General features: G+C 44.9%; 1 long non-coding RNA gene across 2 annotated transcripts in view; it reads right to left on the bottom strand.

The window, feature by feature from the left end:
- Positions 1–26,287, bottom strand: part of LOC147999943 (uncharacterized) — a 109,950-nt gene that overhangs the window by 37,153 nt on the left and 46,510 nt on the right. The window lies entirely within an intron of this gene.

Below are 26,287 nucleotides of genomic sequence, written 5' to 3'. Positions count from 1 at the left end.
TGAAAAAATATTTTCTGTTTTAATGATTTGTTTTATATATATGTACATGTCTGTATGTGTATGTGTGTATGACGTATATGTATATATGTGTATGTGTGTATGTGATGTATGTATATATGTATGTGTATATGATGCATATGTATATGTATGTGTATTGTTTGTATGTGATATATATGTATATTGTATATATGATGCATATGTATATGTATTGTGTGTGTGACATATATGTATATTGTGTATGTGTATATGATGTATATGTATGTATATGTATGTGTACATATATGTGTATATGGTGTATAGGTGACATGTATGAGGCATGTATGTAACATGTGTGTAACATGTGTTCATGTGTATATATATGATGTATATGTGGCTAAGTATAGTATATATGTTCATGACAGGCATGCAGTGCCACAGAGGTCGGAAGAGACCATCAGGTCCCTGAAACTGGAGTTACAGATGGTGGTAAGCTGCCATGTGGGTGCTGGGAATGGAATCCTCTGGAAGAGCAGCCAGTGCTCTTGACAGCTGAGCCGTCCCTCCCACCTTGAAAACATTTTCTTTTAATCCCGGTTTTAAATGATGTAGTTGGAAGCCTCTCCCTCTTGCTCGAGTGTGTTCATGCACTTGTTTCATGTACTCATACCTCAGTAGGGCAGATTCCTTCTCTTCAGAAGCACCATCTTGGAGCTAAATGTTTTTCTTCTAAAACAGCATCTTCATTCGATACTGAAGACTTCCTAAGCTTCTTCTGTGAAGCTTTTAAAATGACCTACACCAAAGACTACTCACCTTTCATATACCTTTAATCCTGTCCTTCATGCTGGCTGTCATCACAGGATGTAGATATTCCGGTCTCCCAGACAGACCTGAGCCCCTGAAAGCACTTAATAAACAGGTGTTGATTGACACCTGCCACCCTCGCTCGGGCTCAGCCATCTGCAAAGAACTGAGGCTCTGGCTTCTCTGGCTCAGGTGTGAGCCCTCTGAGGAGTTCTATTCACTCAATGCGTTCCCTGCAAGTTCTTACCCAAAACAGAGTCAAGAATGGACTCAAAGAACAATTATTTGTGTTTTTTTTTTAATTTCTTATCAATAAAGAAGGTTGTCAAAACATTTTATTGAGTTCAGTGTTTCACATTCAGATTCACAAAGAGAAAATTACTCCTAATTACTCCTAAGATAATTTCAGAAAATAGCTGACAGCACAAAAGTGTGTGTGTGTGTGTTTGTGTGTGTGTGTGTGTGTGTGTGTGTGTGTGTGTGGTTATCAGTCAGTTAAGTCAAACTCTGGGTTGCCTATGTTGGCCACTGACTTTCAATCCTTCTTCCTCTTCCCTGGGTGTTGGTTATAGTGTGTCCACCATATCCAGGTACTGAGTTCTATTCCATTGCCTGGAGACAAGTGATTCTAAATGCGGAGAACAAAATCTTAATGACTTCAACTGCATGGACTTACAGCAGCCTAGAGACTGGTCCTTAAAATAGAAACCAGGAACTTCCCTCCAGAACCACGTCATCATATTTAAGGAAACATAGTCAAGGAAGACGGTCCAGGGCGGTGGCAAATAAATTGAAGGCAGGAGAGACGTGGAAGGAAGGAGTTGTTATAAATTCATCATGCTTGTTTCTTGGCAGGCTTCACACAAAGCCTAAATATAATCCCAGGACTCCCTTGCCGCTATGTTTCCCTTTTCTGACCTTTAACCTACAGAGCGGGAGGATGGAAACACACTACTTAACAAGCAAGCATGTGAAAAGGAAGTCTGATGTTTACCCTTTCATTTGCTGGTAGTGCAATGCCACAGTCTAAGTAACAAAGAAAGTTTATTGCAGCTTAGCGCTCTGAACCAAAATTAAGAAACTATACAGTGTTATCTTCTTGCTGTCAGAGTCGAGAGGTAACACAGAGCATCTCATAGCAAGAGATAGGACTAGAAGGAAAAGAAACCCAGTCAACCTGGCTTTCCTAGTAGACACAACCTATTAATCTATCACTCTCTTGTATGGAGAAATTCACTCATGGACACAAACCCCTAATCATGCCTTAAAGGTCCTCCCTGGCCCCAGCTCTTAACACCTTATAGTGGAGATTAAATGTATGTTTTAGGAAAGATAAAATTCAAATTTTATCCTGCTGAATTCTTTCCCCATGGTTGAGAAGTCAGACCTGGGAACACAAATTACTTCTTTGACTTTTTCTGAGGCAGAGTCTTATGATACAGACAGAGTCTTGGCTTAACCTCACGATCTCCCTGACTCAACTTCCTAAGCACCGAGGATCACAGAAATGCATCTCCATGCCTGAACCCTTTCAACATTACACCAGGTAATCGATGGCAGAAATTAGTTTTCCCACTTGAGTCTCGGAATCAAGCAGTTCGGAGGTCGTAACACTCGAAGGAAACACTCTTCTAGCATGGATCCTGGTGTCAGGACTGAGGCGTTTGCAGGGGCATTCAGACCTCATCGCACGTTTGACCTGATAAGCAGAGAGGTCTTTATACTGATGAAGAGAGGCAGAGACACTCAGGTGCTGTGACTGAATTATAAGGAACAATTTGCCTTTGACCCAGGAGGTTGATTGGGATAACTAACTCTTAGCATTTTCTGCCCTGACCTGAGGTAATAGAGTAAAAAAGCAAATCGAGCATAGAGCGCCAGATCTCAGATGGGGGAACATACAAGTCATGGCACCAGGAAGAGGTAAAATACAACCCCAGCTGAGGTACAGCATTGGCAGAAAATGGGGTAGAGGGGAGAGGTGTTCCTTACACTGTGTGGAATCAAATCATTTCTGCTCTTGGACTTTGAACCATATTTGTCTGAGGGAAGAACGATTAGTGCTCACGGCGCAGACCTGAGTCTTCTCCAGAGTTAGCCAGTATCCAGCATAACTATCTGAATGTTTGCATATCAAGGGGGCAGAGCTTTCATGCGCAAGCATTAATTTGTACACAGGAGCATAGACCTTTGCATGTGTGAATGCATATGTGTATATTCATGTATGTATGTCTATGTACATGTGTATGTTTGCACGTGTCTGCATATGTGTGTGCATGCTTGTGTCTACGTGTGTATGTGTGCACGTATGTGTATGTTTATGTGCATGTGTTTGTGTATGTGTATGTATGTCCATGGTCTCATACATGCTGAGTAAGCACTCTACCTCTGAGCCACATCCCCTCCCCTCCCTGTCATTATTTTTAAAACAAGTTCAATTTTATTATATCAGCAATTTAAGCAAGGATAATTCCTTCCTCGCTTTAACTTTTACAGAAAAGAGGCCTTGAAAATGCTCGTGTCTTTTGACTTTGACTATTCCTGAGACTACATAGAGTATTGTCTTAGCCAGGGTTTCTATTGCTGCAATGAAACACCATGACCAAGAAGCAAGTTGGGAACAAAGGGGTTTATTCAGCTTATATTTCCACATCACTGTTCTTCACCAAAGGAAGTCAGGACAAGAACTCACACTCGGCAGGAACCTGGAGGCAGGAGCTGATACAGAGGCCATGGAGGGGTGCTGCTTACTGGCTTGCTTCCCATGGCTTGCTCAGCCTGCTTTCTTATAGAACCCAGGATCAGAATAGCACCACCTACACTGGGCTGGACCCTCCCCCATTGATCTCTAATTGAGAAATGCCTTCTAGCTGGATCTAATGGAGGCAGTTTTCTGAACTGAGATTCCTTCCTCTCTGATGACTCTAGCTTATGTCCACTTGACATAAAACCAGCCAGTACAGATATATAGAAATCTATAGGATCTATGGAAATTACAGAGATTAAAGATGGATGCTTCAACATTGTATTTAACTGGTTAAAACTCAAAGCAACTTTAGCATCAACCCATAGACAAATTGTATGGCAAAGTATGGGAATCTCATAAAGCAGAGTGTTCGAAAGTAACAGAGTCCTCACAGGCAACATTATTGACACAAAGGAAGAGACTATGCTGAATCAGTGGGGAAAACACCAAATAAAACACAGTCTAAAACTAATTCCAAGCAGAACTACTTGTCTTTATTTCTTTTTGTGGATATGAACCTATACTACTGTTATACTGAGGCTTTTCAATAACAGCTCGAAGTTCTGCAAACACGTGACTTTAATCTCAGACATGGTCCCCGTGAGTTCCTGCAGAGGACTCCCTCTCAAGGATAAGATTGATTTTTGACATATTTATTTATTTGTTCTTGGTTTTTGAGTTTGTGGGGTTTTATTGTTGCCATTTAGTCTGTTTTGTTGGTTCTTGGTGTACTCAGTTCTTGTGCTGGGGATTGAACCTAGGTCTTGGGCGAGCTGAGCAAGCGCCCACCTCTAAGCTACGTCCCAGGCATAGTCTGTCCATGTGTGAGTTTGGGCTTTTCCAAAAGTTTAAAACAATGTTGAAAAGCCATTTTGAAGGAATTTGATCCTCCCAAGATCTGACAGTGATATGGTGTAGGGGACTACAACGGGGCTTATCCTGATTTCTCCACAAATTGTATTTCCTCCGGCTGCCCTGACTTAAAAGACCAAATACAGAGACTCAGAGCTTCTTTGCTTTGCATGCTGAAAAGCTCTGAGGAGATTTCAAAGGAGGGTGCAGAAAGCTGGTTTCTGCTTGCTGTCTTCCTTCTAACCATTTCCCAAATGAGTTCCTATAAAAGCAACTTGGTGCAAAGGCAATGGGATGCAGGAAGTGAAGCTGACAGAACTCACAAATGTCACAAAGCACTAGGCTCTTCGGTGCAGCAAGATGTTCTGTGCTTAAAGAAGGGTAAGCCAGCATCCTGCGTGAGATGACTGTGGAGGGAGGGGCAGGCAGACAAGGCAGACCTTCAGCCTAAACTCTCAGGCCCTGATCTGATTATGTTTCCTGGATTCTTTTTTATTTTAAACATTTATTATGTATAAGTACATTGTAGCTCTCTTCAGACACACCAGAAGAGGGCATCAGATCTCACTACAGATGGTTGTAAGCCACCATGTGGTTGCTGGGATTTGAACTCAGGACCTTTGGAAGAATAGTCAGTGCTCTTAACCACTAAGCCATCTCTCCAGCCTGTTTCCTGGATTCTTAAATTGCACTGATATCCAGTGATAGCCATGACCTTCCCTTCTCCCTCCCTCCTTTCCTTCCTTCCTTCTTCTTTCCCTCCCTCCCTCCTCCCTCCTTGCCTTTCTTTCTCTCTTTCCTTTCCTATGTCTGCAGAACAAATTTGATGTTGGGTCACGCCACGTTTCTGATGGTGTTGCCTAGGGAGTGCCCAGGTCCCATTGTTTCCCTGAGTAATGGCACATGCCTTTAATCCCATCACTCAGGGAGGCAGATGCAACCAGATCTCTGTGAGTCCAGCCTCTGTGGTTTTCACTGAGAGTTCCAGGATAGCCAGGGCTACAGAGAGAGATCCTGTTTCACAAGAAAAGGGGGAGGGGGCATCACAATGCCCACGCATTTACCCTCAAAGCAAGGTTTAATTGTGGGTTTTTGAGGATCTGTAAGAACCATGATTAAACAATCAAAAGAATTAGTAAATAAGGACGCTAATTTTAAATTGCTTAATACTGTGTTCATGTTGAACACTAAGTATTTGCCGTCGGCTAGAAATGAATCCATTATTAGCACTGCGTTTTTAAGCCAGGCATGGTGGCACACACCTTTAATTCATCCCTGCACTTGGGAGACAGAAGCCAGCATATCTCTGTGAGTTCGAGGCCAGCATGGTCCTCATTGTGACTTCCTGAACAGCCAATGCTATAGAGAGAGACCCTGTCTCAAAACAAGCACAAGTAAACAATCAAACAAGCAGACCATTTTATAAAATTATGAATTCCATTGTTCTCTCTTTCCTTATTCTCGACTGACCCCAACCCATGACCCAGAATAAGCTATTGAAATCTAGAAATCACTAATAGATCTTAGAAGGTCTTTCATTAACTTCTCAATGATTCCCACTGACCTCCAAACAAAGCACAATGTCTGCCACACGACTGCTCTCAAACTATCTGGCCCCTTGTCTGCCTCCTCAGCTACAGCCTATGCCTTTGACCCTTCATATCCTGTGGCACTCAGGGGCTTTTCCAAATACACCAGCCACTCTTGCTTCAGCTTTGACAGCTGCAGAAACAGCCAGTGCTGGCTCTAAAGAGACGGCTCTGTAGTTAAAACCACTGGGTGTTGTGGTCAAGAACCCAGGTTCAATTCCCACCACCAACAAGGCGGCTTACAACCACTTGTAACACCGGTCCGAGGAGATCTGATGCCCTCTTCTGGCCTCTGCCTGTACTTTGCACACATGGTACACAGACAAACACTTGGGCAAAATACTCTTACACCTAAAAATAAATTCAGAAAGAAAAAAAATGGTGTTTGCCATGTGTCTATAACTGCTTCTCTGTTCCCAGGAGTATGGGTTCCCCAGAGTATGAGGTTTTCATATTCTGCCTCTCCCAACACACACACACACACACACACACACACACACACACACACACACACACACTATACATACTTAGAAGTGAAGTGCTACAGACTGCACAGTTGAAGCCACGTGGATCCTAGAGTCACCCTGTGCAAAGAGAGTTATGCACGAAAGCTGTCTTGTCCATCTTGGACTTTCTCTATTATCCCTGAGACCTGGGGAAGCTTGCCTACTGTGGCACCATGTTCTCCAGGGACCCAGGGTCTACACAGGTGTACCCTCTTCACCTGCCCTCAACCATGGTTCACCTCGATGCCATTTTCTCAACTAATCCCTATGCAGATCTCTCTGGGATCCCTTTTCTTTCACAGAAGGGGTCATATGTCACTGAATTCACTGAGCATAGTCCATTAAAATGTCTCAGCTACAGCACTTTATCCTACCCAGGCTGCAAATCTCAGAAGAGCTTCGTCATAGGGACTAAGCTTTCCTTGTCTTCCGCTATGCCCCCAGGGCTAGCATGGCCTATCAAACACATGCTAAGCCAGTACTTAAGACTGAATAAACAAAATAGGGACTGAGATGAATAAACAAAAAAGGGACTGGGCTTTAACCATTGTAGTTGCTAATATGATTTTCTTGTTTGTGTTTCTTTCATTATTTAATTTTAGGTATATGAGTATTTTGCTTACATCCATGTCTGCACATTATGTGTCTACCTGGTGTCCTCAGAAGCCAGGAGAGGACATTGAGCCCCCTGGAACTGGAGTATAGACAGTTGTGGGCCATGTGGGCACTGGGAATCAAGACCCAACTCCTCTAGAGAAATAGCCAGGCTCTTAACTGCTGGGCCACCTCTCCAGCCTGATTGTCCTTTAAGGGAAACTTCCTTTAAGGAGAATTTGAGAAATTCCATATGCAAATGAACCAGTAGATGAACCATACAAAAAATTACCATTCACAGCAGAACAATCCATCGTCTACCAAAAAAAAAAGTTGAAAATTATGTCAATCAACTTACAGGAAGTCAGATCACAGATGACGATCTCTAGCAATCAGCTGAAGCCCGACAACCTTATGATAATCGGTCCCAAATATCTACCCTTGAATAACAACCACAGTCTCTCTATTTCTTGTTTCCAGTTCTGACTGAGAACCCATGAAGCCAAATGTACCCCCAGATCCCTCATACAGGATGCCAGCTAATACACTTCCCCCTTCTCCAGCAGGAGCCTCTGATGAGACCTCCAGAAGCTCGCCTGTTCTATTTATTGCTCTTCCATTTCTCTGTCTGCCTTTCTGATGCTGCCAAAACGCAAGTGATAGTGGCCAACTCCCTTGCCGCAAGATGTGAACAGAAAGGAGCAGATGCAGTCTGGTGGCTTCTGGATGACAGAAGCGGCTCCACCAGGGAAGTTGTTCAAGATGGAAAGTCTCACATTCTAGTCCAGAGTTGCTGATTCAGAAGTCCTGGGGCTTCTGTCCAGACACCTGCCTGACAACAGTTTGAGAACTTCAACAATGTTGCAACCAAGTCCGAGTTACTCTGTATCCAATGGGCATTTTTATCTTTGGGGATGGATTCCTGAGTAGAAGCAGATTATCCTTTCCCTACAAGTAGGTTCTTCCAGTCTGTTATTCCCCCAGTTACTGCTACCAAGTGCCAGACAAATCCCAGCTGAACAGTAGGGAAGACACGTGCCCTCCTCTGGGATCCATGCCTTTTGCATAACACAACAACCCTCTCTGAAACACACTGCTGTCCTCCCTTCTCTGTGCCACCTGGTGTTATGATCTGTTAGAAGACAAACACCAGTTTTGGCTGTACCTAGTAACTAACTGTTCCTAAGAACCAGCCAAATTATCCCCATGACACAGCTTCATTACTGAAGGCTTCTCTCTGCATTTTTAGAGATTTCCAACATTGGTTTAATGTGTGGAACATGCATATCCTCATCAGGAATCTTATTCTATAGAAACCAGAAATTCCAAACAGAGTCATGATAGAAGTTTCTAGTGCTTCCTGACTTTCCTTGGACTCAAATGTGTAATTCCCAGCACTTTGGTTGAAATTTGCTTTATAAGCCAGACATGGTGGTACAAGTCTTCAATCCCAGCTATTGGAAGGCAGAGGTAAAGAGATATCTTCTAGTCTGAGGCCAGTCTGCTCTACATAGTAAGTTCTAGGACAGTCAGGGCTACATAGTGAGGCCCTGTCTCAAAAAGGGAGAGAAAGAAAGAAAGAGAGAAAGAGAGAAACAGAGGGAGACAGAGACAGAGAGAGAAGGGAGGAAGGGAGGGACAGAAAACATTTTTGTGTAAAAGAACTCAGCAATCTGAAACACAGTAGGCTGGCAGATGAGGGAGTACTTCCGTGAGGAACATTTAACCTCTGATTAAAACTCCACTGTCTAAAAGATCCACTAAATAAATTACTTTTTCCAGAAGCATCTCAGTAGTTTCAAGTTTCATGTCACTTGGTACCGGGAAAAGATCTATCAACTGAGTACTCTTAAGTCTTAAATGATCTCAAGATCCCAGTTTATTAATTTTTTTAAAGATGAAAAATTAGGTACAGATACAAGAGAAATAAAAAGCACACCAAAACATAAAACTCTGAACACTGAGAACTATTGCATCATCATAAGCTTCACCATAAGTTATGAAAATAAATGAGATGCAGAAGCAAATGTGGTCGTGTCTCTGAGACATTGTGGTGACACTGCCACCATTAGTGCTTGCCGTGAGGGATGTGACAAAGGTGCTGGAACGTGGAGAACAAGATCAGACATTTTTCCTCGAGCCTGGCTGAAAGACTTTTTAAATTCACTATTTAAAAAGATGCTCTTTAAGCACCTACGTAAGTAACCTTTACATACGATGTTGTAAAAGTTGTTCAGATGGCGATCACATTTAGGAAATTTTCTTTACATGAGTTTACAGTTTTAAAGCTCTGGTACGCTGGCTTGAGGTTGTATGGCTTTTAATAGATGAGGCGTTTCGAGAAAAACACACTGGAAAAAGGACAGCATCGTCACCAAATGGTGCTAATCAAACTGGACAGCTGCATGCAAAAGAATGCAAATAACCCATGCTTACCACGTTGCCTAAGACTCCACTGCAGGTGGATCAAGGACCTCAACATAAAACCAGATACGCTGAACCCGATCAAAGAGAACGCAGAGAATAGCCTTGGACTCACTGGCAAAGGGAGAGACTTTCTGAACAGAATCCTGCTAGCACAGGCGTGAAGATCCACACTGCTAAATGGGACCTTATGAAACCGAAAGGCTTCTGCGTGGCAATGGACACTGCCATTCAGATATGGTGACAGCCTGCAGAACAGGAAAAGGTATTTGCCAGCTCCACATCCAATAGAGGACTAATATCCAAAATATATAAGGAACTGAAGAAAAACCAGACAGCAAGGAAAAAGAAATAACTCAAATTAAAAACACAAGGTACAGATCTAAACGGAGAATTCAAGGGAGAGAATTCAATGGCTGAGAAACACTTGAAGAAATGTCCAACATCGTTAGTCACCAGGGAAATACGAATCAAAACTACTTTGAGATTTCATTGTACACCTTTCAGAAGTGAAGATCTATTAAACCAGCAGCCCGTGCTGGTGAGTTTGATGGTTTGACTACGTTTGGCCCAGGGACTGGCACCATTAGAAGTTGTGGCCTTTTGGAGTAGGTGTGTCACTGTGGACATGGGCTTTGAGACCCTCATCCTAGCTGCCTGGAAGCCAGTCTTCTCTTAGCAGCCTTCAGATGAAGATGTAGAACTCAGCTCCTCCTGCACCATGCCTGCCTGGATGCTGCCATGATGATAACGAACTGAACCTCACCAGACCCAATTAAATGCTGTCCTGATAAGAATTGCCTTGGTCATGGTATCTCTTCACAGGTGTGAAACCCTAACTGAGACAGTGAGGATGTGGAGCAAGGGGGATACTCCTCCATTGCTGGTGGGAGTGCAAAACTGTACAGCCATTACGGAAATCACTGTGATGGTTCCTCAGAAAGATGAGAATCAATTTACCTCAAGATCCAACTATACTCTTCTTGGATATCTATCCAGAGGTTACTTCATCTTCATAAAGACACTTACTTGCTCAACTATGCTCATTGTTGCTTTGTTCAAAATAGCCACAAGTTGGAAACAATGTAGATGTCCCTCAACGGAAAATGGGAGGAGAAAATGTGGTGCATTTATACAATGGAGCATGACTTAGGCATTCACAAAGTTATGAAAATTCGCAGACGAATGAATGGAACTAGAAAAAAAAATCACCCTGGTGGGGAATAACCCGGACAAAGAAAGGCAAATGTGGTATGTATTAGTTCATACATGTATATTAGCTGTTAGTGGTAACCAAAGTACAATCCGTAGAACCTCAGAGGTTAGGTGTAGATTAAGGGACTCAGGGGTTGGTTGGTGTTGGGGGGAAGCAGATGAATCTCCCTAGGAACAGGAAATAGACCAGATCGTTATAGATGGATGGGTTGGGGGCTGGAATGAGAGGAACAAATAGAAGGGGAAGAGAAGAGGGGGACAAAGTGGGGAATACAGGGAGAGACAGCTAAAATTAAGGACCATTTCAGGGATGTGAGCCCCGGGGAGCTAAGGGACAGGGAGCTGATCTGGAGCAAATGTGAGGTTGAGGCATGTTCAGACTCGTCCTGAGATAGGAGTGGGACCCCTCCCTCCCTGCCCTGGTGCTCTGCGTGTCCTGGTGCATGTAGACCTATGTCCCTACCTTAGCCCCACCAGTGGAGGTAAAGACATAGTCTGGTAGCCATGTTAAACTCCCCTTCCCCTTATAAGGCCATGTCCAGCAGCACTTGCAATCCTTCCTCATACAAATGAGGCATCCCTAGCCCCCTAGCCCTGGCCGATAATATACATTCACCCCACAGGCCCTACTCACTGATAATATACATTCACCCCACAGGCCCTACTCACCCCTCAAAGGTTTAAACAGCCTTTGTTCCCCGTTAAAGGAGAAGCTCAATGAATTGGGCTGCGGTCTCCATTACCTCCCTGTTCCCGCCTTCCCTCCCCTCACAGGCCACCAGTCTGACATCCGGTGATCACGCCCTTAAGAGAGCAGGAGTGTACTGAGAATGACAGAGGGGTCGGATAGAAGCCTAACACAGTAGCTTCTTAAAATATGTCCATAAATGAAAGCTGTCTACCTGAAATCGCAAAATAATGGGGATCTCTCGTCACCAAATGAAGCTTCCAGGACCAGGACTGGGCTACCTCTGAGATGCTGGCTAGGCCTCCAAACAACCCAGGCTGCTGTCAAAGACAACAGGTTGGTTGCCCCAAACCGACCGCAAGACCTCATTGATGAAGAAAGCACCTCTACAGCTAACTCGCTGAGCACAGAGAAGTGAATCTGGTGCCAACACAGGAAGACACTCTTCCTTCCTTCTTGTGGTTTGTGCTGCCAAAGGAGAAACATGAACACCGCCCTGGCCGCAAAGTCTTTCATCTACAGCGACGTTCTGCCTGCAAGATATGCTAAGGCACTGGTGGCACAAAGACTGGAGAGTAAACAACCAGTGTATGAGGCTATTGAAGGCCCACTCTGTAAGACAGAACCCAGGTCTGACACTGCACGGGTGCCTGAGAACCTGAGACTAAAGAAGCCAAGAATGTTGGGTAAAACCAAATGTTTGTTGAAACAAACAAACAACAAACAAAAACAAAAACAACAACAAATGAACAAAAAACCCCCCCAAAACAAAAAAAATGCCAAGCAAAATGGCTTCCAGTAACACTCTGCCATATGCACAGATTAGCGCCTCGCTTAGCCATCCTCAGGGAAGCTTCTCCTTCAGCAGATGGAATCAAAGACAAAGACCCACAGACAGACGGTTATGCTGAGAGTGAGAGGCCTTGAACACTCGGCCCTAAACTGGGCGACTCTATCAGATCCCTCCCCTCAAGGCTCAGGGAAACCCACAGAACGGTGCACTTTGCACATATGTTATGGCTTCAAGTTTAGTGGGGTTTCTACAGGATTTCTGAGTATGTGAAGGAGTGGCTCTCTGTTCCTTGTGCCTGTTCTTGGGCTCTTTTTCTGTTTCTGTTTTGTTTTTACCTTTGTCCCATTCCGATGTGTTAGTTTTTTTATCTAATTATATTATACTATTATATTTTATTATCCCTCTGACACCTATTTGTTTCCTAATGAGTGACAGAAGGGGGCGGGTCCAAATGGGAGGGAGAGGGGAGAAGAACTGGGAGGAATAGAGGGAGGGAAACCATAATCAGGATATATTATGTGAGGAAAAAAATATATATATATTCAGTAAAAGAGGGGGAAAGATGATACTTCTCCTCAGGTTAGGGTACCAGCCACACAGAGACCCACTCACTTCACGATGACTTCCCACGTTCTCTCTTCATGTTTGCTGACCCCTTAAGCATTTCTAGGAGAGCGTGGACACAGGGAGAAGGTTCTAGTAGCCTTTCTCCATGAGTCCCGTTAGCAGGACTGGACACTTCGAGCAGCCCCAATTCACTATGAACTCAGTTGGGTCCCTGCGGTCCTCTCAAAGGTCCAGAACTGCCTGATACCCGAACATGAGAGAAGACAGGTTTTTGGCAGGACATGTGGTAGAAATGTAGTAGAGAGAGGCCGCACACTTGGCAAGCCTGAGTCTCTCAGTGAGTGACTAATGAGCAGCCGTCAGGGCCTGACAAGGCAATGGCTCTGCAGCCACCTTGTTCAGACATAAGCTGACAACCATTTTGCTTGGCACCACCGTGATTTCCAGCAGGTGCAGGAAGGAAGGCTATGTGCCTAGGTGACAGGGAGGTCAGGGGGTGACAGGAGGTGACAGAAGAGTGCTGTAGAGAACTTGAAGAGAAAACACTAGGTACCAGGGACTGGGGTTGGGGGATGTGGATTAGGCCAGAACGTCCTCATAGCTACTTTCCAACTCAAAGCACAGAGAACAGACAAGCAAATTGGCCATAAATGATTAACTTCTAGAATAGAGATCATCTGCAAACATGGGCATTGGTGACTGGAAGGGCCTAAGGCTGGCTCCAGCAGCACTGGGGACATTAACAGCCCAGTCTTCTAGTTGCCAGAGCCTTGGGGACTGGTAGGGAATCACACCCTTCACCTCAAGGTTGGGAATCGCCTGGGTTGGCTCTCAAAGGCTGGTCTCACCCCAGCTTTGAAAATGAGGCAGATTTTATTGAGAGGATCCCAAAGCTGGGATGACAACAACAACAACAACAACAACAACAACAACAACAACAACTACACACACAAACACACAGACTCATGCACACACACATAGACACACAGACACATACACACACAGACACACACACATGCGTGCTCTCTCTCTCTCACACACACACAAACACACAGACTCACACACACACATACACATACACACAAAGACACACACACAGTCACACACACACACACACACGCTCACACTCACCTATGCTCACACAGACAAATACTTACTCACGCACACACGCTCACACACACACAGACACACACACACACTTCAAACTAGCCTTGAAGCATGCTCATTTGCTCAAATTAAAATGCAACTCACCACGAGGTTTCTTTGCAGTGACCTTGCAGCCCTAAAATTAATGAACGGGTAAGCCCATAGATGGTGGTTAAAGGGCACTTTCCCCTCCAGTGGAAGGTCACGGTAACGTCAGAAAGCATGTGCCTGGTCCACGGTTGTAAGACGCTCTTCCCAAGCACTCACTGAACGAGGACTACCTCACACGGTTGCTGATCTGTTTGGGCATTAAGTAGACAATTCTGGAAATACGTAGAATGATTATCATAGTTTTATTTTAAGCTGCGTCCATATAAACACAAACTCAGGGTCCTGTGGGCGCTTCCTCCCTGGGCCCCACAGACAGGGTCTCATGGGACCCCCTCCCCACAAACTCACGGCCTGCAACTCCTGACCCTGTTCTGTGTGCTCTGGTTTCATCTCCAGCATCACAGAACCCCACGTGGTCATGCAATGGTACACAGCTACAATACCAGTGAACAATTATTCTAGTCCTTTTAAGAATCCATGTAATGCTACCTGGATGAGGTGGAGCATAACTGGAATCCCAGGCATTCTGGGAACTGAGCAGGGGTGCCACAGGTTCAAGGCCAAGTTAGGGAGATTTGGCTTCAAGATAAAATAAGCCCTGCTGTGTCGCTCAGTGCATAGAACTTTCCCGGGAACAACAAAACATTGCACTTGTATGTACAGATATATACAAGCTTTTCTTTTTCTTTTTCTTTAGCCTTCCTGGGGATAGAGATCCCACACGAGTTCTCTACCACTGTACACACCTAATCCCATGAGTAGGTTGTCCTGAATAGTTTTGTGCCAACTTAACACAGGCTAAAGTCTTCTGAGAGAAGAGAAACTTCAATTAAGAAAAGACTGCTGTAAGATTGGGCTGTAGGCAAACCTGTAGGGCATTTTCTTAATTAGTGACTGATGGGGGAGGGCTTTGCCCATGTGGGTGGGTGCCATCCCTGGGCCGGTGGTCTTAGTTCTATAAGAAAGCGGGCTGAGCAAGCCATGGGGAGCAAGGCAGTAAGCGGCACCCCTCCATGGCCTCTGCATCAGCTCCTGCTCCAGGTACCAGTCCTGACTTCCTCCAATGATGGACTATGATGGGGAAGTGTAAGCCAAATAACTCTTTCCTCTACAAGTTGCTTTGATCGTGGTGTTTCATTACATCAATAGAAACCCAAGGGCACCCTAGGAGGAGGAGGAGTGAAGAGAGGAGAGGAGAAGAGAAGAGAGGAGAGGAGAAGAGAAGAGAGGAAGTGAGGGGAGGGGAGGGGAGAGGAGGGGAGAGGAAGGGAAGGGAGAGGAGAGGAGAAAAAGCAAAATGGCCTAGCCAGTAAAGGCACTTGCTGCCAAGTCAAATCACCTGCGTTCAATTCCAGGGCGAACAGGGTGGAGGGTGTCTCCACTTGTCCTCTGACTGCCTTATGCTTGTCCTGGCTTGAACACACCTGAATTCATACATATCATACATGAGCACACACACACACACACACACACACACACACACACACACACACACACCACATGCACATACATACAATAAGTCTAAACATTTTTTAGAGAAGAGTATGTGTGTACACCACTCAAGTGAAAGTCAAGTTTGTCTTCGCAATAGCTCTGTATATGATTTGTGGCAGCTTCTGAAGTTAAGATCTCAGGGCTTGCTAAGGATATGGGGGTGGGGTGGCAGGTGAGATCCCTGTGCACCCACAGGTCAAGAGAGAGTTAAGACATACTTTTACTGTAATCAAATAACAGCCTGGTTCTCGAGAGTCCCAGGAAATTGCAGGTTTTCAGCTGACAATGGACGAAGGTCTTACTTGAAGGTCACACTTAGGACCAGCACAGTTCATGACTATTTTCCCATTCTTGTGTGAACTATCCCTGCATGAAGTGCACACTGTTTTAGTGCAGGGCATCTTCACAGCAGTATAGGCATGGTGACTCAAAAGAGCAACCCAAGCAAAGGCACAGAGGCAGGGGAGATGCTGAGGAAATGACAGTAAGAGGATGGGAGGATGGGCTTCACCACAGGCTCATGGCCAGCCACAAGGAAGTGTCTAGAGCAACGAGACAGTCTACTGTCAGGGTGTCTCAAAAAAGATTTATTCTTATTCGTGTGTGTGTGTGTGTGTGTGTGTGTGTGTGTGTTCATCTCTGTGTATGTGTGTATGCCATATGTGTGGAGGTGCCTGTATAGGCCAGCAGAAGGTATCAGATTCCCTGTAGCTAGAGTTATAGGTGGTTGTGAGGTGCCCAACGGGAACCCAACTCCAGTCATCTGTGAGAATAGTCCCCACTCTTAACCACTAAACCATTCCTCCAGTCCGTGCCTCAGACTCTTTACAGACCAGGTTAAAGAGTTTGCCCATCGCCCCAGTAAGAAATAGGGAGCCACTGATGCAGATATGCACAGGAGAGGGATGTGCCAATCACAACACTCTTTGACAGTGGCATCTCCTGAGAGAGAAGAGCCGGAGTGAAGGGTGACAGGAAATACCAGTGTGTGAAACACCTAAGTCGAGCATTGACAGAGCAAGGGGCAGGAATGAATTGAGATAGTGTTTGCAGCTCCCAGCTCTCAGACGGTCATGCAGCACTCAGGCAGGACAGACAGCACAGTCCAAGGGATGTGAAGAAAAAGGAACTTCACTTGGGAGTCCTGTTGCCGTCTGTCTTAGGGTTTGACTGCTGTGGACAGACACCATGACCGAGGCGACTCTTATAAGGACAGCATTTAACTGGGGCTGGCTCACAGGTTCAGAGGCTCAGTCCATCATCATCAAGGAGGGAACATGGCAGCATCCAGGCAGGCCTGGTGCAGGAAGAGCTGAGTTCTACATCTTCCTCTGAAGGCTGCTAGCAGAAGACTGGCTTCCAGGCAGCTAGGATGAGTGTCTTGAAGCTCACACCCACAGTGACACGCCTACTCCAACAAGGCCACACCTACTCCAACAAGGCCACACCTACTCCAACAAGGCCACACCTACTCCAACAAGGCCACACCTTCTAATAGTGCCATTCCCTGAGCAGAGCCTGTACAAATCAAAACAAAGTCGCTCTCAGCCTAGGGTCAAGGCCTCTAAGCTTACTCTCCAAGTGCCAGCATTACACACGTGTATGGCTACACTCAGCTTCTATCAGGGTTCTAGAGATTCAGACTCAGGTCCTCCCACTTGGCTAGCAAGAACATCACCCACCACAGCATATACACACACAGAGAGATACACACATGCATACATGTGAATAAAAGTAAATCCTTTCTAAAGGTGCTAAACACGGCTCCAAATGTCTGGATTAGTAAACGGTCAATGCTGAGGCCCTGGCTGGTTTTGCTGATTTGTAACCACTTCGTGAAACAAAAACCCAGAGGAATATCCCAGAAGCTAAGGTAGAGCAAATGCCGTGAACCTCACTAAATTTCCACACCCTGTTGCAACAACCAGAAGTAGAAGACAGGAGTGCCAATCAAATTCAAACTCTAAAATTACAGGACTTGCAACTTGGGAAACAGGTTTCTAGTAGCTTCTGCGTTCTGAGAAAGGGGGAAATGGCATTAGTATCAAGTCAAAGGTTAGAGTTGACCAAAGTTCACATTCTGGGGTCAGCTGGCATTGTGCATAAGACCTGTCCCCTAAAAGGCTCCCAGCTTTGGTTTTAAAGGTTCTTGTGAATTTGCTTTCGTTGTGATTTTCCTTTTACTGTCATGGGTAGGCAGCCACACTGACAGCACCGGGGAACTGGCTAACACTGCAGATTCCTCTGGGAGGGCAAAGGGGTTGCCGTGGCTCCATTTTCAGCTTTAGTATATTATTTAGGCTATGCAGTTATGGCCACTGTCAAACCTTAGAACATCTCCTCACTCCGGAAACCTGAGGTATCAGCAGTCATCCCCCAAGTCCCCCCCCCCCCCCAGCCTCTGGCAATGGTTCTTGTTTTTCATTTGTTCAGCTTTAATACTATTTATGATTGTGTGCGTGAGTGTGCATGATACAGGCAGGTGCATGTGCACAGCATGCACAGGGTCAGTGCAAAACTCTGCAGGGCCCCCTTTCCCTTCACCCTTACATGGGTCGCAGGAAGCCATGCAACCTAGGTCCCTGGGCCTGCGAGGCGGCTGTCTCCAACTGTTGAGCCGTCTCACAGGCACAGGTCTTGGGTCTTGAGAGTGGGATGTCAAGCACGCAGAGCACGCCACTGCCGGGAGAGGCACATCTGTTTCCGTAATAACAGTTACTTGTCTGGTTCTCCTCGGTAAATATTTCTATTCTTCAAAGTCCTCAAGGCTGCCTAAAATCCACAAGTTCGCATCACAGGATTTATGTACCCTTACAAAAAACAGCTCTTTTGGTTCTTGCTTAATTCAGTTTATCTGCCACGGGATGAGCTAGGCTAGAGCACTAAGGAATCTTGTTAAAAGCTAGATGGCTTTCCACTGGATTAAGTGTGCAGGATTTGCTTTTGCGTGAGACAATGGGCTCTTGTCTAATTTTAGATCTGATAAAGCATTTCCTGGGATCCACAGAGCCCCCCTGGCTTCTCTTATTACTGAGCATACACGGGGAGACTGGGAGATTTTATGAAAAGGGAGAAGAGAAAGGAAGAGAAAGAATCGGTGGCTTGTGCTTTTGATCACTGAACCAACCCCATCAAGAAAGACTTCACATAATGCCCAAGAGCTTCCTGAACAATGCTCACCAGTTGAACTGGGAGACAGCTTAGTTGTCAGGTTACCTAGGTGTTCTGATGCATGTATGGCTGCAGCCACAGCACTGAGGAAATGGAACCAGGAGAACCAGGAGTTCAAGGATATCCTCGGCTCTGTAATGAGTTCATGGCTAAACTTGGAAAGGCATAACTCTTTACAGAGGCAAAGTTCATACACACATTTAAAAAGCATATATATTTTATATCCATATTGTCCTCTGTGAGGTCATTTGTTAACCCCCCTAGTGACTCCACAACCTCAGAATATTCGCCCGAAAAGGGACTTCCACCCACCCCTTCTGGTCTGGGTACCTAGCTCACTTGCTTTCAGTCCCTCATACTGTAAAGGAGACTGTCAACTGTGACTCAAGGAGATTCCTTACTGTCACTCTGAGTATGGTCCACAGGCCAACAGCACCTGAACTCCCAGAGAGCTCATCAGAATCACAAAGCCTCAGCCTCCAGCCACACCTACAGAGTCTCTCACCAGAAGGTTGAGTTGATTCTAAACTCCTGGGGGGTATTGTTAACTAAACTCCATTTTACTGTCTACTCTTGGCAGTCATTCAAACGATCCCAAACAACGTGTAAATATTGGGGGACATCTAAATCTTATTTTAAAATGTCTTATTTATTTTGTGCGTACAGATGTATGCACCTAAGCGTACTCATGTGTCCACACGTGTGTGCGCACACGTGTGTGCACATGCACGTGGAGGCCGGAAGTCAGACATCAGGCAACTTTGTTAATCTCTCTGCACCTTGTTTTTTGGAACAGGATCCTTCCCTGCATCAGGAGCTCACTGATGGCAGCTAAACTGGCTGGCGTCCCCCTTAGTGCTGGGGTTACCTGGTCCAGCTCATACACAGGTTCCAGAGGCTAAACTCAAGCCCTCATGCTTTTGCAAGTACGCTACTGACCAAGCCATCCTGCCACTCCCTCTATCTCGATGTGAGCAATTTTGGAGACATGAGAAGAGGCCCATGCCCTAACCCGGTTGGAATCCTACCAACTACAGAAAAATGAATGTCCATCATGGAAAATTTTGCTTAAAATCATGGCTTTCCCTTGTAAATGCAATTCATGATCGCCACAGGAAACCAAAAGTACAGGGAAGAAATTAAAATCTATAGGATTTCTACCCAAGTGTTCTACTTAGTGCCTTGCTACACTGTTTTATTTATGTGCATGCTGAGTGCTATTACCAATTATAATAATGATTTTTAAAACTGGGGCACAAAATGAAGGCAATCTGTGTCTTTTTCATTATTATTATTATTTTCAGGACCCTAAAATTTTTCTATGTAGTTCTGTGTTGTTTTTTTTTTCTTTCTTCATTTTCATTTTTGTTCAAATCTGGGTCTCATGTGCCTTGGCTAGCCTTGAACCCGGGATCCCACCTCTACCTCCCAAATGCTGGGACTACAGGTGCATACATACCATACCCTCAGTATAATTGCAATTGGCCTTATTTTCTTGGGCAACAAAACCTTCCTCAAGTGTTCTCATTTTCTTGCCACGGCCTCCCTACTGTGGGGTTGCAAGCCCAAAATACCACACTTGGCTAATGTCTTTTAAACCCTTATAAAAGCATAATCAACAGCCTTGCGTAAGTCAACACACCAGACCCATTTTGCCCAACAGGAAGAGCACCCGACTAACAGAGGTATTGAGTTTTGCAACGAAGATTTCTTACAAAGCAGCCGAGTAGGGTTACCAGAGTCTGTCTCTAACCAGTTTCCCCAAGGATGGCTTAGGGGATAAAGAAGCAGGGTACGCTCTGGAGTAATGAAGGGGAGCAGTTAGTGGTCTGCACATACTCACCAAACTTCTAGACTCTTCAGAGCCTGCTAGGAAGGGGGATCTACTGACGGACACTTCTGCGGGAGGGAAGGCCTCTCTCTGGCTGTGTATGACGCTTTGTGCTCTCTCTGAATAATCATTCAGAGACAGCAGTTACCGTCATCACCATAGCAGAGGTGTCATCTACAGCAAAGCTAAGGGGCAAATGCTAAGCTGCAGGACCTGTGATGTTGGCTGCTCTCAGCAAACACAGCTGTAGGGAACGAATGTTCAGGCCTTCCCTCCGTTTTATGCCGAATCTCATGACCTTCGGATCGCCTCTGTGGATTTTCTGAAGTTCGGGTCACGTGGCATAAAAGTTTTGGTGTGGTTCGGTTTGGCAGGATTGATGTGTTCTAACCGAGAGCTTAAGTGACACTCGAGCTCATATAGTTAATGATTGAACAGGACTTTTGTCTCAAAATCTGTCATCTCTTTGAAGTTAGCGTCAATGAATAATGTGTGGGTATCCTACGGGGAAATGCTGTCTAGAGAGCTGAGCCAGGCCACGCCCACAGCCGGAATGGAGTGGTTTGTTCGCTCTTGCCTCCTCTACCGGCAATTTTTGTTTGGTTGGTTTTTTAAATTTATTTTATGTGTATGTATTTGCCTGCCTGCATGTGCATACACCATGTTCTTACCTGGTGCCCTCAAAGTTCAGAAGACGGCATCAGCTCTCTTGGAATGGGAGTTACAGACAGTTGCGGGCCACCATGTGGTTGCTGGGAATTGAACCCGGATCCTCTACAAGAGCAGTCAGTGCTCTTAACCACTGAGCATCTCTCTAACCTCCGCATTCCTTTTTTCTTTTTCTTTATCTTTTTCTTTGTGTGTGTGTGCGTGTGTGTCGTGTGTGTGTGTGTGTGTGCATGTGTGTGTGTGTGATTGTTATATTTTCTTTTATTTCTGAGTTTAAATTGCTTCATTTGTTTCTTTATTATATTTCCTTAAAGATAAACTACTCCCTTTACTGGAGCATTGCGGCCAATGCCCCATCTCCGCTCCACCCCACTTTGCGTCATTAGGTTTCAGCCCTCAGTGACAGCAGCACTAGAAACAAGCTTCCCCAGCATTGCTTTAACCACTTTGGCCCCAGAGTAGGAACCCCCTTTCCAACCCAAATGCCAGGAAGCAGCCTCTCTGCTTCTTTAAGGTTTTAATTACACCCATTGGCAGGGGGAGGGGAGGTCATACATAAGCGCAGATGCCCAGGAAGTCCAGAGGCATTGGGTGCCCTGAAGCTAGACTTGCAGGTAATTGTGAGCAGCCTGACATGGGTGCTGGGAATGAAACACAGGTCCTTTTTAAGGCAAGGGCAGTACCTGTGCTAAACCGCTGAGCCCTTGCCTCTCTGCAGTCCTGCTTCCTGCCTTCAGTACTTTAATGCGAGCTTTAGAGAATAACTAAGGCAGAGCCTTCACGCTGCCCACAAGCCGCCTGCCTAGCAGAAACTGCATCCCAGAAAAGAAACTGAGCCGAATATGTTGTTTGTGTGTTGTCCAAAATCTCACTGCATTTTGCTGTGCAAAATGCTGTTTTCCCTCTAAGTGTTCCTTGATATTTCTGGCTAGTGCTTACTTAAAAAAAAAAAAAATAAGAAAAACAATGCAAACAGCAAAGACAGCCTATCTTCGCTTCTGTTTAGGGGTTGAGAAGGCCCAGTGTCCTATATTTCCCTCTTCCACTTGACTCATTTCGGGCTGACTCACTCTTTAAATTCCTCAAGGCACTCACTCTTGAGAAAAACCCCTGTAGAGCATGGTGAGTGCTTCTCTCTACCACCCTTTTTCTTCCTTCCTCTGTCCTTCCCTCCCTGTAGCTTGGAACTTTTCTCAGTTCTCTCTTAGATGAGTAGGTTTTCCCTGGGCGTCACCCTGTTTTTATTGTGAGCAGTTCTTTCCTGCCCTATTGCAACAAATCAACCTTGAACATCATGTTTTCATTATCTCTTGCTACATAATAAACTATTCCGTGTCTTAGTGGCCTGCTGGTGACACTTGATCACAAATGGTGCTGATTCTGCAAAGGTATGGACAACTAAACAACAGGAGCCCCAAACAGCTCTGCTCCATCCATCAAATATATGTATATTTATATATATTTTTATATATGCTATATATCCACCAAGTGTATGTATGTACACACACACACACACACACACACATACACACGTTCTCTCCTCCTCATCCAAACCCACACATCTATCTGGGCGAGAGATCTCCATGGGAGAGCCCCAGGATTTGTATAGGTATATGTGTGTGTAGGTACGTATGAACACTTGAGGAGTTAATAAAGCAGGTAGTCGGACCTAGCCAAAGTGTGTGTCTCTGTGTGTGCTTGACTTTCTCCCTTTCTTCTTTTCTTCTTCTCTGACTCACAAAGAGTTAATGAACTCTGAGCCTCTATCCTGGTCATCCAGGGGTCCTTGAGCCAGAGAGGAAAGAGCTCACATAACCAAGCTTTTTTTCTTTATCCCCTGCTTCTATCAGTGGGAGTTATATTGCCAGAGATCAGGGCCTTTTGACCACAGAATAGCAAAGGGTTAAAGAAGGCAGAAATTGCCAAAAGTAAACGGTTTTGGCTACACTTGCTGATTCTAAACCCCCTTTTCACTACCTTCCTCAGTTTATCCTGTGATGCTGGACTGAACTCCAGCACCCCTTCCCTATACCATCAGCATACCACAATGAGTCAAACAGTATGGCCACATATCATATATTCTCTCTCTCTCTCTCTCTCTCTCTCTCTCTCTCTCTCTGTCTTTCTCTCTTTGACTCTCTGTCGGTCTCTCTCTAGCTCTCTGTCTCTGTGTATCTCTCCCTTTCTCTCTCTCTCTCTCTCTTTCTCTCTTTGACTCTCTGTCGGTCTCTCTCTAGCTCTCTGTCTCTGTGTATCTCTCTCTCTCTCTCTCTCTCTCTCTCTCTTTCTCTCTTCCTTCCTCCCTCCTCTATATATTTCAGCAGGGTTTTTTTTTTCCTTTTAAAAAGACATTTGTTTGTGCATGTGTGTGCTGGTCAGAGAACAACTTGTATGAGTCAGTTCTCTCCTTTCACCATGTAGGCTTCAGGAGCTGAACTCAACAGTTCCTTCCCCAAGCCAGCTGCAAAGCAAATGGTTGGTATGGGTGAGTCTGATGTGTGTGACATCACATTACTGCAGCCAACCTGCACAAAATATTGTAAATTTCCAATATTTGAGTTCTGCTTCAATGAGGCAAGAAACAAGAATCTGGAAATAACCCAAACATAATAAAGGCTTTGATAAAAAAAATGTAGGACAGCCAACAAGAATGGTGTGACATTGTTTACCTACATTGTACACGTGTACATGGTGGGACATGTTTATCTAATCTGCACACATCTACCAGGTATGACATGTTTACCGACACTGTACACAAGAAGGCATCTTAAATAATTACCTGAGGTCACTGGGAGTGAGGAACTGGGCTGGGATTTGAACCAACGTTCATCTTGGTCTGAAGGTTATTGAATTTTTCAGTGCACTGCATGCATTCCACTTTTATTGTTAAAGCCAAGCAGAAGTGGATCAAATCATGGCCCATATCTCAGCTAGTGAACGCTAAGCCCTAAAGGCAAATAAAGGAATTGTTGAAATATCTAAGAAAGGGAGGAATCTGGCCCTAGAAACCCTCGGCCTCACGGATGCCATTAATTTCTGGACATGTTCAATACAAATGTGATTTACCAGGAACACGAGGGCTTTCAAAAGGAGAGTACATCATTGAAACTCAAAAGCTCAGAGCCAGATGCAAGCTAGACAAGGGTTTTGCTCAACTTAATTCTTTCCTTGGAAAACACACTCAAAAATGGTAAATGGCTTACCTCATGCCACGAAGGCGACTCCAGGTCAACCAGGACGGTCAGCCCATGGCATCACATAAAATGTAGTTCACCTTTTCTGCCCCAAGACTGCATCTTGGCTTAGATCAACAACCAAGAACCTTGGTTAGGCATCTCCTCCTGTCTGGCACACCTGACATCCATGTTGTGATTTTGCAGATGCCCAGCTGCCTTCCGGTCCAGGAACAGCTTCTCCATCAGAACGATTAATATCACTCACCCGCTGTAAACACTGGCTCAAATCTTGCCAGAGCCCATCTTCCTGATGGGACCATTTTCAAGATGTTCTTGAGAAACTGGAAGGCTGGGTGCTTGCTGCCAAGAAGGAAGTCCCTGGTGACGGTTCCAAGCTTTTGAGTGAAGTGGGGTTTGGCACTGGGGTAGGCTTTGCACCTTCCAGGCTCATGCCTCTGCTAGGAGCTGGCTAGAGAAGGATGCTCAGAAAAATTGGGAAATTGCTTTCTTCTTTATGTGACTTATTTCAGGAATAATTGATAGAGGCTCATCGCCATTACTAACATTGTGTTAAGCATCCTTGACGACATCAGCCTTCTGAAACGGGGAACTATTAAGGCAAGTGGCACTGTAGGGCTTCATAAATTATGAATTACTAGTCACGGGTGAATACAGATAACCTGTAATCAGGAGGCAGATGGTAATTAGAGGCAACTCTTCTTTTGATTCAATTAAGCACCTGAGGAAATCGGTTTTGATTTGGATTTGTGTTTGAATGCTACCGCACCCTTAAAAGTAGGAAGAAGTGACAGCCCCATGCATAAAACATCTCAGACAGATCTGCAGGAGAGCTTGCTTAACTCTGGGTCAAAATCAGTAAATTAAAAGAAAATGCTCATCACATATTACTGTTGGCAACTGATTAACTGGAAAGGATGGGACAGAACGCTTGCATTTCTAAATCTGATCTTCCCCCACCATTGGCAAAGACTCTGCTCTAACCAGTTTGACCAACTGGAAACCTAAAGTCAGGAAGCTGGTCAGACTGACATAAAGATCCTCAATTTCCGAGCCACTGTTCTCTGCCTACCACTATGCAACCATGTCCCCAGAGGTGTGCGGGCAGCAGAGATGAAATGCAGGGAGTCCTCTGTGTTGGCTCCTGTGCATCTCTGCTGCTGTGTCAGAACCAGATGTGTCCCTCCAACAAGATGGGTGTTTTAACAAAATCTAAGAAATGTAGTTCACTTCCCGGGCTAAGGGTATTGGGTGGCAGCATGAATTCTAAAGGAAAGTCAAACTCATTATTCCTAAAGGCTGTTCAGAATATGGGGAGCCAAATCCTTGGCTGATTTCTCTAAACACAGTACTGAGAATTTACCAGCTACATTTCCAGAGGCAGATGGACCCCTCAGCCTCCAAAGATAAATAGTAACAATTATGTTCACATTTCACGGTGGTGCCCAGCTGTGGTCTCATTACTCAGGGGCCAAGCAGGAGGATCAAGAGTCAACTACAGGCCTAGGCTACATAATGAGACTCTGTCTCGAAAATCACTCCAATAGTAACAGTGTCCAATATAGACTTGTTACATTGCTTCGCACTAGTAGATACATACCCTTTAAGAGGCCAAAGTGTTAAGTGTTTATTTTATTTTTTAAAATGTGTATTTAAATATGTAATTGGCTTACCATTTACTGAAATGAATATTGTTTCCTCCTAGCATGAAGCTTGGTTTTGAGAAATAATTTTAGAAATATCGGGTTAGAAAATATAACCAAACAAAAGTCAGTACTCACACATGGCTGAAGTTTTACGAGAAATGATTTTGTTCTTGTGTTTTACACACTTCATAAAGGTGCCTCTGTTTCACTATGTAATCATTTCTGTGAGTCAATGGGACTGATAGGAGTTTGGTTTAGGGTCCCAACC

The sequence above is a fragment of the Rattus norvegicus genome, chromosome 17 (genome assembly GCF_021556685.1).
Source record: "Rattus norvegicus strain SHRSP/BbbUtx chromosome 17, alternate assembly SHRSP_T2T, whole genome shotgun sequence".
Lineage (NCBI taxonomy): Eukaryota > Metazoa > Chordata > Mammalia > Rodentia > Muridae > Rattus > Rattus norvegicus.
Note: the sequence above shows the minus strand (reverse complement) of the source record. Positions and strands in the feature narration are given on the sequence as shown.